Here is an 11,769-nt window from a genome sequence, read left to right as displayed (position 1 = left end):
AATAAAAAAATTAACCATTAGGGGTAATTACCTGATTGTGTTTCTTCCGAGATTTTCCCCACTGTAAGGTAGATGATAGGTAATCTCACGGCAAATTCTCGGTCTTCTATCACTAAAATACCATCTTGCTATCACCAATTTCACCAATACTAGACAATCTCGCAGATTTACAGATTTGTTAATTAACTAATAATATCTAGTATTAAGATGTTACAATTGTCATACAAAATGGATAAGGATTAGGAAATATGGACTGCTGACAAGAATGGTAACTCAAAAAGAAAATTTTTATTTCAATTACTGTATCGAAATTATATTATTCAATATACATTCGTCTCTTTATTTACTTCACAACTTTAGCATAGTGTTAATCTATATCATCCTTAAAAATAAATAAACAATTCAATTAACTTTTTGTATAAAGGTCTCAATGAAGGAAAAAATTGAAATAAGATATCATATATTTAATGGTAATCTCCGTTACATTAATCACAAAACATAAAAGTACTGATAAGAATAATTCAAGTAGTAGGTAGTTATTCATATATCAAATTTAATTCTAGAGACTAGACGTAACTTGTACAAAATCACTGATACACATGTTATTTATGTACCGGTACCATCATTCCTCAAAACAATTTCTCTTTATAAGAGAATAATATTTATAAATCGAAAGGCACTCTCAAGCATCATGGAAGAATTTCAGGAATGAATAAATGTACAAATGAGTGATGTTTTCGTGAGTGTGTGATAACTATTTCACAAATATAGATAATATATTAAATAAAGAAATGAAAAATCACACATACAACTTCAGATTAAGGAAGAGAAATATTATTTCTAATACTTGGCATAACCCAACGTACATCCATTATGGCACAAAACAGTCTTAAGAATCCCAATCCTTCACACTTACTATAAGTATTAAATCCCAAGTAGTCCACTGGTTAGAACATAACTGCGCACTGTAGTCCACCCAACATATTAAAATCGCAGTTACAGATATTACTGTACTTGAATGTATCCAGATTTTTGGAATAAAAATGAAATAATATAAATATTTAGAAGTACCGTATATCAAAATTATAAGGACTGCTCCATTGTAAACTGTTTATTTCAAGATATCGTAATGCAGAACTTTATATTTTCGCTGTGACCAGCCTCATGGTCTAGTGGTCAGAGCTTCTGGCTATAGTTCATGAGGTCCCGGGTTCGATTCCCGGTTAGAGCAGAGGAGTTTTTCCTTAAAGGGGATTATTCCTGTGTTCGTCCATGGTCTGGAATTTTGGTTAAGTTTAGATTTAAGACCTCTCCTGGCACCACATTATCATAATCATCCTATCACATCATCGGGGTAATGTAACTCCGCCTTCCAGGCGCCCCAACCTCAGAAGTGGGTTACAACTAAGCCACAGCCAGGAGAGAAGACCAGAAATGTCGAAAGACAACCTGGTGGCATTGAATAAAAAAAAAATATATTTTTTCGATGTGAACAAGCACAGAAAAGAAGTGGTACAGCCATTCAGATCATACTTATGTTCTTATACTTTTCACAAAAGATTTGCTTTAAATTTTAAAGTTCATGTTTCAGGTGTGTGAAACAAAAGAAAGAAATGAGCTCAACGAAATATGTTATAATTTTATTCAAATGCATGATAGTTCCGATAGCAAATTTTAAAAAAAGTTCAACTTCTTTTTTATTCTATCATCTATTATTCTATATGATGTTATTTATTTGCAAACTTATATAAATTCCAAATTTTATATTTAAAAATATTATTCAACGAGTGTAACAAGTCATTTTTCTCTAGAGAAAATTTTATATAATACTTTGGAACTTTTATCATAATTAGACTCTATTTCTGGCATCCTCCGCTCAGAATAAACGAAATAGATCGTTTCATTACAAATTTTTTTCAAGTACTTCTGAACAATAAGACGATTCAGTATGAATATTTTTTTCAGAAAGATTTATTGCTTCTCTCCACCATTTTACAACTAAAAATATCTTGGGACTTGAAAATTTACAATTATATGTACAAATATATTAATTTCACTTTAACTTTCATTAATTAGCAATACAACGAAAAATAATTAAGATTTTTGAAAGAAAGGCGAGAATGGTAGGTATGAAGGGTCTCTTAATAAATAGGTATAATATATAATCTTGCATAAAAAAATTTTCAGTATTGATTCCAGTGCTTTTCTACAAATTCCAGTCCTTCGTAACAGAGAGCAAGTTCTTAAAATTTAAGAGTACTGGTAATACAAAAAGTAGCCTATATATTATACACAATACTCTTACATAAAGTTTTGCATATATCTTAGAAATAGTGAAAAAGAAAATCAATAAACTTGTAATTTTCCGCCTTAATAATTTGAAGTCATTTTAAAAACTTACTGCTCCATTTTTCACTTCGGATGATGCTATGAATGGACTACAGTGCCCTGTACTAAACCAAACTCGAAACGATTACAGAATGCACAAACAAAATACACAGACTAATGTAACAACTTTATACATGGTACATACAAATAATAAGCAGCTATTGGTTCAGTCATTGACAAAACAATCAGGGTAGATATTAAACCTTACCCGACATGTAATTATTTCTGTCAAATACGTAAATATAGTCCAAACTACTCTGTAGGTATTATCTTAATTTGATACACTACAGATCAATCGGACCGACCTGTCAGTGCTGGCATCCACAAAAATAATGGTTAAACTGAGACATACCGGTCAATGAACTAAAACATATTAGTAAATTAGAACCTCCTTCATTATCCACGTGGGTGGACACTATCTTATTTTGTGCGTGCGTGTATATGTGTGTTTGGTTTGTCCACTTCGTCCTTATGAACAAAGTTCTATAATCATGTGTTCACTGCGATACATTCCTTAGTGTAGCTGCAGAACAAATTAATATTTTCAGGACGGCAGATGTATTATACAAAATTTGCTTCTTTTACTACGATTAAGTGACTAGAGTAATTACAAGACTAACTCAAATATATCTTAATATTTTCTTGAAAAATTTACACTAGGGTACATAGTATATATATTATTATTATTTTAATGTAGGCCAGCTGATTATAATTGTTACGAAACTTCTCTAACAAGAGCTCCTTCATTACTATTTCTTTAATGACCTATCACTTCAAATTTTAATTGTTTCACTACAGACATAGGTTTTAATTCTACTTAATATCTGACTTTGCGAAACATGTTACCTGTTTCAGACTCTTGTCAGAATTGAAGAAGTTACATAAGTAATTGCAGAAATGAACAATATATATAATTCAATACCAGTTCAGTACGCAATAAATTAAAGTAAAATTAAATGATGTAACATATTGGAAGGCATAAATTGAAGGTTTACAATTTATATTTTATTCCCTTAATTCCAACGCACTTTTTTTTTAATCTGTATTATTATATTTGACGAGCAACTATAAATAATTAATACCAGTAACGTTACTTATATCAGCAAGTAGGGTATAGAATGTGATAAAACAATAATTTCAAGTGATGATCTATGTTTTTAATGAAATATCCAAAAATACCCCCAAGTCTTCAATATCAGTTTTCAGATGGTAATTTCTCTTTCTCACGAGCTTTTCTTTCCGAATAGACTCTAAGTTCATGAATTAGTCTAATAAAAGGAGACTGAATTCCCTAAGTACTAAAAATTAAGAATACTGTACAGTGTATGGTAAGACAACCTTGAGGTTTTTAAAATTTTGTGTACGTAGGCCTACTGCAAAGTTACAATATTGAGAAAGGCCAATCCATGAAACAAATGGCATAAGCAAGCAATATGATATGCTTATGAGAAGAAATAATGTAAAATGCTCTCACAAGTTACAAAGCTTAATATAAGAAAGTTGTAACTCTTTGAAAAATCTGGGTTTAAAAATAAATCCAGCAACAACAGTCTTTTAGATTTCTGAATCCTATATTTTGATTTAATATACTGTACCGTAATATATTTATTTCTTCTTGTTTAAAATTAAACTCTGAATTAGTTTTAAATGGAGCAGTTAACAATCTCTAACTTAAATAGGATTAAGTATGGTAAAATTAAATTAAAATGCATTTCCATAAAAACATATTAAAATTCAATTTTTGGCCACAGAGACAATCTAATGGTAAATAGTGTTTGTTAGTTTATATTATTTGTATATACTTCAGATACATTAGTTCACACAAATGAAAAGTGAAAGGATGATAAAAAATCTCATTTATCATGGTGGTTGTCAATATGCAAGTCTGCATCAACATTTCTGCATTAATCAGAACCTTTCACTTAAAAGCAATACTGTACACCTCCAATATAGGTAACAGTACCATATATTCTATCATATTTAAATAGATTTGAAAGTTTGCTGTAATAATGTAACAAAGCAATAATTCTTACAGTTGTAATCGAAGATACTATAAACATAACTGAAGATATTATAAACAATGTTACAATATTTAAAGCATAAGCATTTGGATTTAATTATTCCTATTATATATGTTTAGTGTTTATTGCATGAACTTCCATGATGCGAAATTAGTATTTGGTCTTAGTAAAGACACAGAATTTGTCTCAATAGGCACATATTAATTTTAAACACATATACCCACAAAAATTAGGTCTATTTGGTTCTCGAAATTACATGGATGGAGTTACTGAACCAATGAATTATTCACTAATGTAATTTTAAAAGTTATTAGAAGTTGTGATGATACTGACCAGCTGAATGCAGCATATTCATACAATCCACAACCAGCATCTGAAAATTAAAAACAGAAGTCAGTTTGTTATAGGTTAATTAAAATTTCAGTAGAAGTTAGAGTATTACAATGAAGGTTGCAGAGTTCAAAACCACATTATTTGGTGGGGGGGAAGTACTTGTAGGTTACTTAAAAATAATACATCCTATATTTGATTTAAAGAGAATCACATTATAACTACTATATTAAACTGTAAAATATAACTATTAACAACTGTAGGAAACTTCTAAGAGACTAATTCCTCTCTGTTCTACACATTCTCTTCACGGTAGTAAATAATATTCTAAAACATGCACATAAGAATGCATCAAAACTTCAAATATTAAATTATGAAATATTCTTCCGTCAAGAAGACTAATTCTAACTGTTGCAAAGCTGTCACTTTAATATTAAGCATTAAGGAATAGAAACATAGTGGCTGCAAGGGGATATTCTAGAAATTGTGTTATCAAGGAAAAAAATAGAAAGAAATATTTGAAACAATTTACTTGCAGGCATTTAAAAGTTTGCTGTCAGAAATTAAACATTAATTTATTTAACCTTCTAAGGACTGGGTGGGGTGTTTTGACATCCAGTCGCAGTTTTTTTAATTAAAAACACATTAAAAGCTCTTCTTATGCAATGATATTTTTTTATTGTGTCAGAGTTGCTTTATGTTTTCATATGCAAACTGTTAAAAATAACAGTTAATTTGTTATCTTAGAAAATACATAACTTGAATCAGTTAGAGCTAAAAGACATTATGTCAGTTTTTGCAACTTTTCAACAGAGGGAAAAACATCTTCAGTAGAGTTTTGTATATAAGTTGTAATTTAAAATCCCGTAGCACACTCATATAATCTAAACCAGTCATTCCTAGCTAGGAGAATTTTTTAATAAAAACAAGTAAAGTACGATATTTTTTATGGTTGGTCCATAGTGACACTTGTAGCAGAAAAGGTCGCAGTTGGGGTTTCTTTTCTCCTTGCTGTTCTCCCATTTCCCCATATTAGACATCTACATTATTCCATCAACATTTCTCCATTCCGTCATTATTCCATAGCATTCCCTGAACGTGTGGAGAGGGCTGGGCAAGGGTTGTGTGGTGTTGTCTGCTCGGAATTTGGATATGCAGTGAACCTTTGTGGGGTCAGCCAGTTTGGGTTTGGGAATGTGCCTAGCTGGAGGATCAGAGCAGTAGTTCTAATACAGACTTGTGCAAATTATTAGACTCAAACGATAATATATATGATTCAAGTAACATTTATTCCACAAAACTCATTTATTACACACTGTTTGCAACAATTAATATTTAGTATGAAACCCTTTGTTCTTTATCATCAATTTTATGCGGTTTGGCATGCTGTTCATGAGATTTTCACATAGTTTCTTGATGTCTTCATCCCTGTGCCATATTTGGATAAGTGCTTCTATGAGGTCCACCTTGGTGGTAATCGTCTTTTTTTTTCTCTCTCTCTCTCTTTACGATAGAGCAAAGATTTTCAATTGGATTTTCGTCTGGCCAGGGAAAGACGTCTACATTATTTTCAGCCAGAAAATTAGTTACTGAACTGGCTTTGTGACAGGATGCTCCATCCTGCTCGAAGACACATTCACCATCAGGGAACTAGTCCCTCATTTGTGGAAAAATTCGGGTTTCTAGAACTTTTTTGTACTGATCCTGTCTCATAGAGTCCTACAGAATTATTTTGTGGCCAGTAATTCATGATAATTATGAAAATGTAAAAATGTGGTGCTGAGTCTAATAATTTGCACACGTCTGTAAGGTTGCAATGATGGGTCATAGTGCCTGCTCCCTTAAATTCGAATTCAATTGTTGGTACAATATTCTAACTATACTGATCTGGCAACCCTGGCTGCTCGTCAGTCATTCTCTTCTTTGCCATTCGCTCACCTATACTGTGTTAACTGAATGTTGACTTGTGCCGCTTTTGCTGAAAATTTACTCTTGTGGACTCACTTTTTTATTACTCTTTTCACTTTTATTTTTTCAATCTTGCTACGACAACCTTCACTACTTTCATTTTTTCGCAGCACACCAACGACTCAATCATGGCACACTGGTTGAAAATGGCTTTCATACAGTAGACCTATTAAAACGTGTAAAATTTTTAACAGGAGAAATACTTAGAATTTTTTACTTATTTATAAATAAATACCGGTATTTTATAAAAATGACGTAATTTTGTTTAGCTCCAAAATTCAGTTTTAGCGATTATTCTTTAGTAGCTGAAACATAAATTAGCAAATATGAAATATTTTCAGAATGTAGTCACTTATTTTAATCAGTATTTGTCATGAAATTCAGTATTCAGGCACAAAATTAACATATTTCCAGTTGACAGTAATGACTTTACATCTATAAAATGTCATGAAAATTGATTTATTATATTTAAGTGATTGAAGACAGACAGCTGAAATTATCTGAGCAAAATCAAGTAAAACAAATATGGAACAGGGTTATCTTAGGAATAGTTTATTTTACAGAACTTGTCTTTAATGAAAAGAACAATGTTAGAAAATTTCATAAACTTTAGTTAAGGGGGTTAGCAGAAAACCTGATTGGTATCTAATGTTGAGCAGTGGGAAATTTGGGTCTTATCTAGAACGATTTAAATTACATAAGGACAATGGCTATTTATGTATCTGTGAGGAACAGCAAACTGTCGATCACCTTTTATTTCATTGTCCAGTATTCGAAAACAGAAGATTTATTTTGGTCGGACATTTACATTTTTGTAATGTAATATATGACAAACCATTATTCAATGTGTTCAGAAAAATATGTTGTTATAAACAGTTTTGTAATTTTATATGTAATATTTTTAAGAACTTGTAATTAATTCAAATTAATGTAGTAGATATAAGTGTTAATTTTAAGTAGCAAGACTGGGTTACCCACGTCAAATGAATTCTCATTATAATAATATAAATTCAGGCTATAACTATAACCCTAATGTACTTTCGGGTAAAATAGGGTTAAAGAAATTGTATATTCAAATAAATAAATAAATAGGTAGGTAGGTGGCTAGATAGATAGATAGACAGACAGACAGACAGACAGACAGACAGACAGACAGACAGATAGATATTGAGAGTTGATGATGATGACGATGATGATATTCGCTTTTTTATATTCCCGATATTTAGGAAGATTAAATAGAAGTTGGACAGTGAAGAAGGTGATCTTGATCCATATCTTCATTAAGATTACAGAAAGGACATATAACAGATTCAGTAATACCAGTTCTGTGTAAATGTTTACTGAGGCATTCATGGCCTTCAAGTAATCTGAATGTTGCCACCGCAGATTTTGGTGGAAGTTCAATTATTAAATTTGATCTACTTCATAATTTTCTACTACTTTCTTTAGAAGCATTGTAACTTTTTTATTATATTATTATACAGGATGAGTAAAGAAACAATGCTTGTAACTTTCTTGTTTCTAATTTTATGAAGAAACTATTTATACAAAAGTTGTAGGGTATCAAAGAAGGAATATTTTGAACATGTTTTCAAATACTATGCTTTTCATTTATAAAGAGTGTGCCAATGAGCCTTTTTTTAATGACATCATGTACTTATTTCCCCATTTTTGGATTCTTCAGGTCTCAGTACGTACAAAATCATATATATATATTTGCCATTTATAAACTACTGTTTTGTAAAAATTACCTCTTTTGATGACAATGTATGTGTACTGAACAATGGGAAATTTTAATGCTTCAGTATATCAATTTGAGGAGGCTTTGGATTAAACAATTGCAGACGAAAGCTGATAGAAACAAGTGAAAAAATATAATAAAAACAATTGAATAACAATATTAATATTATTTAAATTTGTAATTTAAAAAAGACACATTGTAGGATATGCACCATTGAAATTTAACAGCAATAGTAATAGAATAAAACATAAATTAGCATTGTTGTGTTGTATCACGTGTTTATTTCAGTTCACAAAAGGTGCTCAAAATGCCATTTACTGCCAAACAATGCATAAATCTGTATTTGAAATTGTTTAATGTTCTCAGCAATACTCTTCGACTGATCTGCTGTATTTCATTCCTAATTCTTCGTTTTAAGTCTTCCAGGTCTCATCGTCAGTCTTGGTAGACCCTCCACTTCAAATATCCCCATAAGAAAAAATCTAATGGGTTCAGATCAGGGGATTTTGGCGGCCATTCATTACGTCCTCTTCTGCCTATCCATCTTTCTGGAAATACTCTCTTCCATAATGTGCAGGGGCACCATCTTGCTAGAATAACATATCATATTGAATTTCTCCTCCTTCTCCTGGGAATAAAGTATCACGAGCTGGAATTATTTCATTCTGCAGAAGGTTTAAATACAGTTCGGAATTTAAGTTGCCATCAATGAAAAACTGGCCTATAAATCTGTCATTAATTATACCAGCCCACACACTTACTTTTTGTGGACATTGTGTATGGTGTTCTATCATCCAACGGAGACGATTTACATTACCATTTAGACAGAAAGTAGCTTCATCGGAGAAAGAAACAAGGTAATATCTGGTTGAGCATATCATTGAGGGTTTCAGCAAACTGAGTACATCTATGAAAGTCATCTTCACTGAGTTCTGAGTTCTTACAGCAGATGTACCTTGTATGGGTGTCATTTGACTGCCTTCATGATCAACTGCAAGCTGGTGAGTTGATAAACGTGGGCTAACTTCTACTGCTAATACCGGTACATTATCAAGAGCGTTTTCACATCTGTAATTTGTTTTGGCTTCCAGACTTTGGCTTATTTTTAACACTTTCAGTTTCATTGAACTTTCTTAAAATTCTAGATACTGTAAAATGAGTAATGTTCCTTTCTGGATGCATTTCATTAATTAAGACAAGCCTCTTCTTGGGCCCTCCTTCTATCACCATACCCGATCATCATTAATATTTCAATTGGTTGTTTTTCTGTAATGTTTGCCATGATTAATTACTTTCAGGAAGATATTGGAATGAAACAACCATTGTTATTCAGTTGTTTTTATTACGAGCAGCTTTATTCACTTGTTTCTATTAGCTTTTGTGTGCAATAAAATTGTTTAATCCAAAGTCTCCTCAAATTGATATACTGAAGCATTAAAATTTCCCTATGTTCAGTACATATACATTGTCATCAAAACAGGTAATTTTTACAAAACAATGGTTTATAAATGGCAAAAAAATATGATTTTGTACGTACTGAGACCTGAAGAATCCAAAAATGGGGAAATAAGTATATGGTGTCATTAAAAAACAGACTCATTGGCACACCCTTTATAAATGAAAAGCATAGTATTTGAAAACATGTTCAAAATATTCCTTCTTTGTATACTCTACAACTTTTATGTAAATAATTTCTTTATAAAATTATAAATAAGAAAGTTACAAGCACTGTTCCATACTTTTACTCACTCTGTATTCTGATCTTATAATTATTTTAATAGAACGGTAAGAGACAGGTATAGATGACTCCGAAATAATTTTGCTACCTTTCTTGGCCAAGACATCAGCTGCGTCATTACCTCCCACTTTGCCATGTGCAGGGATCCACTAAAGTACTAATAGTTTATTTAATTTTACCAGCTGTCTAAAAATGTTTAGGACACACTGGAATACGGGTACTGAGATTGTTTGCTATTACATCAGATCCTATAGCAAGAATAGCTGCTTTTGAAACTGGCAGTATCACAGCCTTGTCAAATTTATTAAGCTGATAAAGGAGATTTTATAAGTTTGAAAGAATATATAAAATTTCACAATCAAAGTTAATACCGGTAGCATTAAGTTAATTAAACATTATATAATATTATGAGTGCCTATAGATATACTGGTACTTATAAGGCCCAAAAAAAAAAAAAAGGTACCTAACCGAAATGATATAATAGCGTATAATGATATGTAATGTGTAACATACCTTTTTATTGTTTCTGTTACAGATTATTTCAATCAAGGTGTGTTTCATAAACCACTACCACCTAAAAAGACAATTCTGCAATGGGGAGAAATGTTTCGAATGACAGGTTCTGTTACCAATCACAAGTGCCTATATCTGCAATGTGTGGTGGTCTGACGAATGTGATGTTTTGTTAAGTGGCCACGTTAATAAACAAAACTGTCGATTTCTTGGTTGGAAAAAACCACAAGAGTATGAACAGAGACCATTACATTCTGAAAAAGTAACAGTGTGGGCTGCTGTGTCCAGCCACGGCATCAATGGTCCATACTTCATGGACGTGGAAACATATGCAAACGTGTACAGACAACAAGTTATTGAACTTTTTCAAGAGGATTTGATAACATTTTGTGAGTTAAATAATATTGATTTGGGACAGAAAGTGTTTCAACAAGATGGGGCAACCGCCCATACTGGTCATGGAAATCTAACCCTACTGCAAGAGCTGTTTCCTGGTCGACTGATTAGTAGGGGATCAGACTTTCCGTATCCTGCACGATGTCCTTATCTGTCTTTACGTGATGCGTTTCTGTGGAGAATATTGGAGGAACAGTGCTTCATACCTGTCCCACATACTCTAGATGCTCTATGTGAAAACATTGAAAGAGTTATGCACAACCTAACAAGAGAACAGCATGATGCTATGCTTACCAGGATGGTAGAGCGCATGGAAGAAGTCATAGACAATGACGGAAGACATGTAGAATGCTTAGTTGTATGACAGTTGTGATATTGTATGGTACAAGCATTTCGGTTACCTTTTTGGGCCATTCGTATATTGTAGGCTGCTGTCATGCTATACTTTAAGTACTGTCTTGGTAGAGCATTAGCTCATTAAGGACCATTTGTATAATTAATTAATTAATTAATAATATTATTCTTGTGACTTCGTGAATCTAATCCTCTGTAAGAGGGGCGGGGGGGGGGGGGGAGGAACATACTGCACCAGCACTAGTACGCCTGTGATTTGGTAGACTGTAGCAACTCACTAACAAGATAATTTAAATATATCGTTTCTAACAATAGGGTGG

At 32.0% G+C, this 11,769-nt stretch overlaps 1 protein-coding gene across 9 annotated transcripts in view; it reads right to left on the bottom strand.

Annotated features, from left to right (window-relative positions):
* Positions 1-269: 269 nt before the first annotated feature.
* Positions 270-11,769, bottom strand: part of LOC138701479 (uncharacterized) — a 316,721-nt gene continuing 305,221 nt past the window's right edge. For all 9 annotated transcript variants that reach the window (XM_069828383.1, XM_069828381.1, XM_069828382.1 and 6 more), the window contains one exon: positions 270-4,782. The gene's annotated coding sequence lies outside the window, so the exon portion shown is untranslated. The remainder of the gene's footprint in view (positions 4,783-11,769) is intronic.

The sequence above is a fragment of the Periplaneta americana genome, chromosome 6 (assembly GCF_040183065.1).
Source record: "Periplaneta americana isolate PAMFEO1 chromosome 6, P.americana_PAMFEO1_priV1, whole genome shotgun sequence".
Taxonomy (NCBI): Eukaryota; Metazoa; Arthropoda; class Insecta; order Blattodea; family Blattidae; genus Periplaneta; species Periplaneta americana.
The sequence above is the reverse complement of the archived record's forward strand: the minus strand, read 5'-3'. Positions and strand labels throughout refer to the sequence as shown.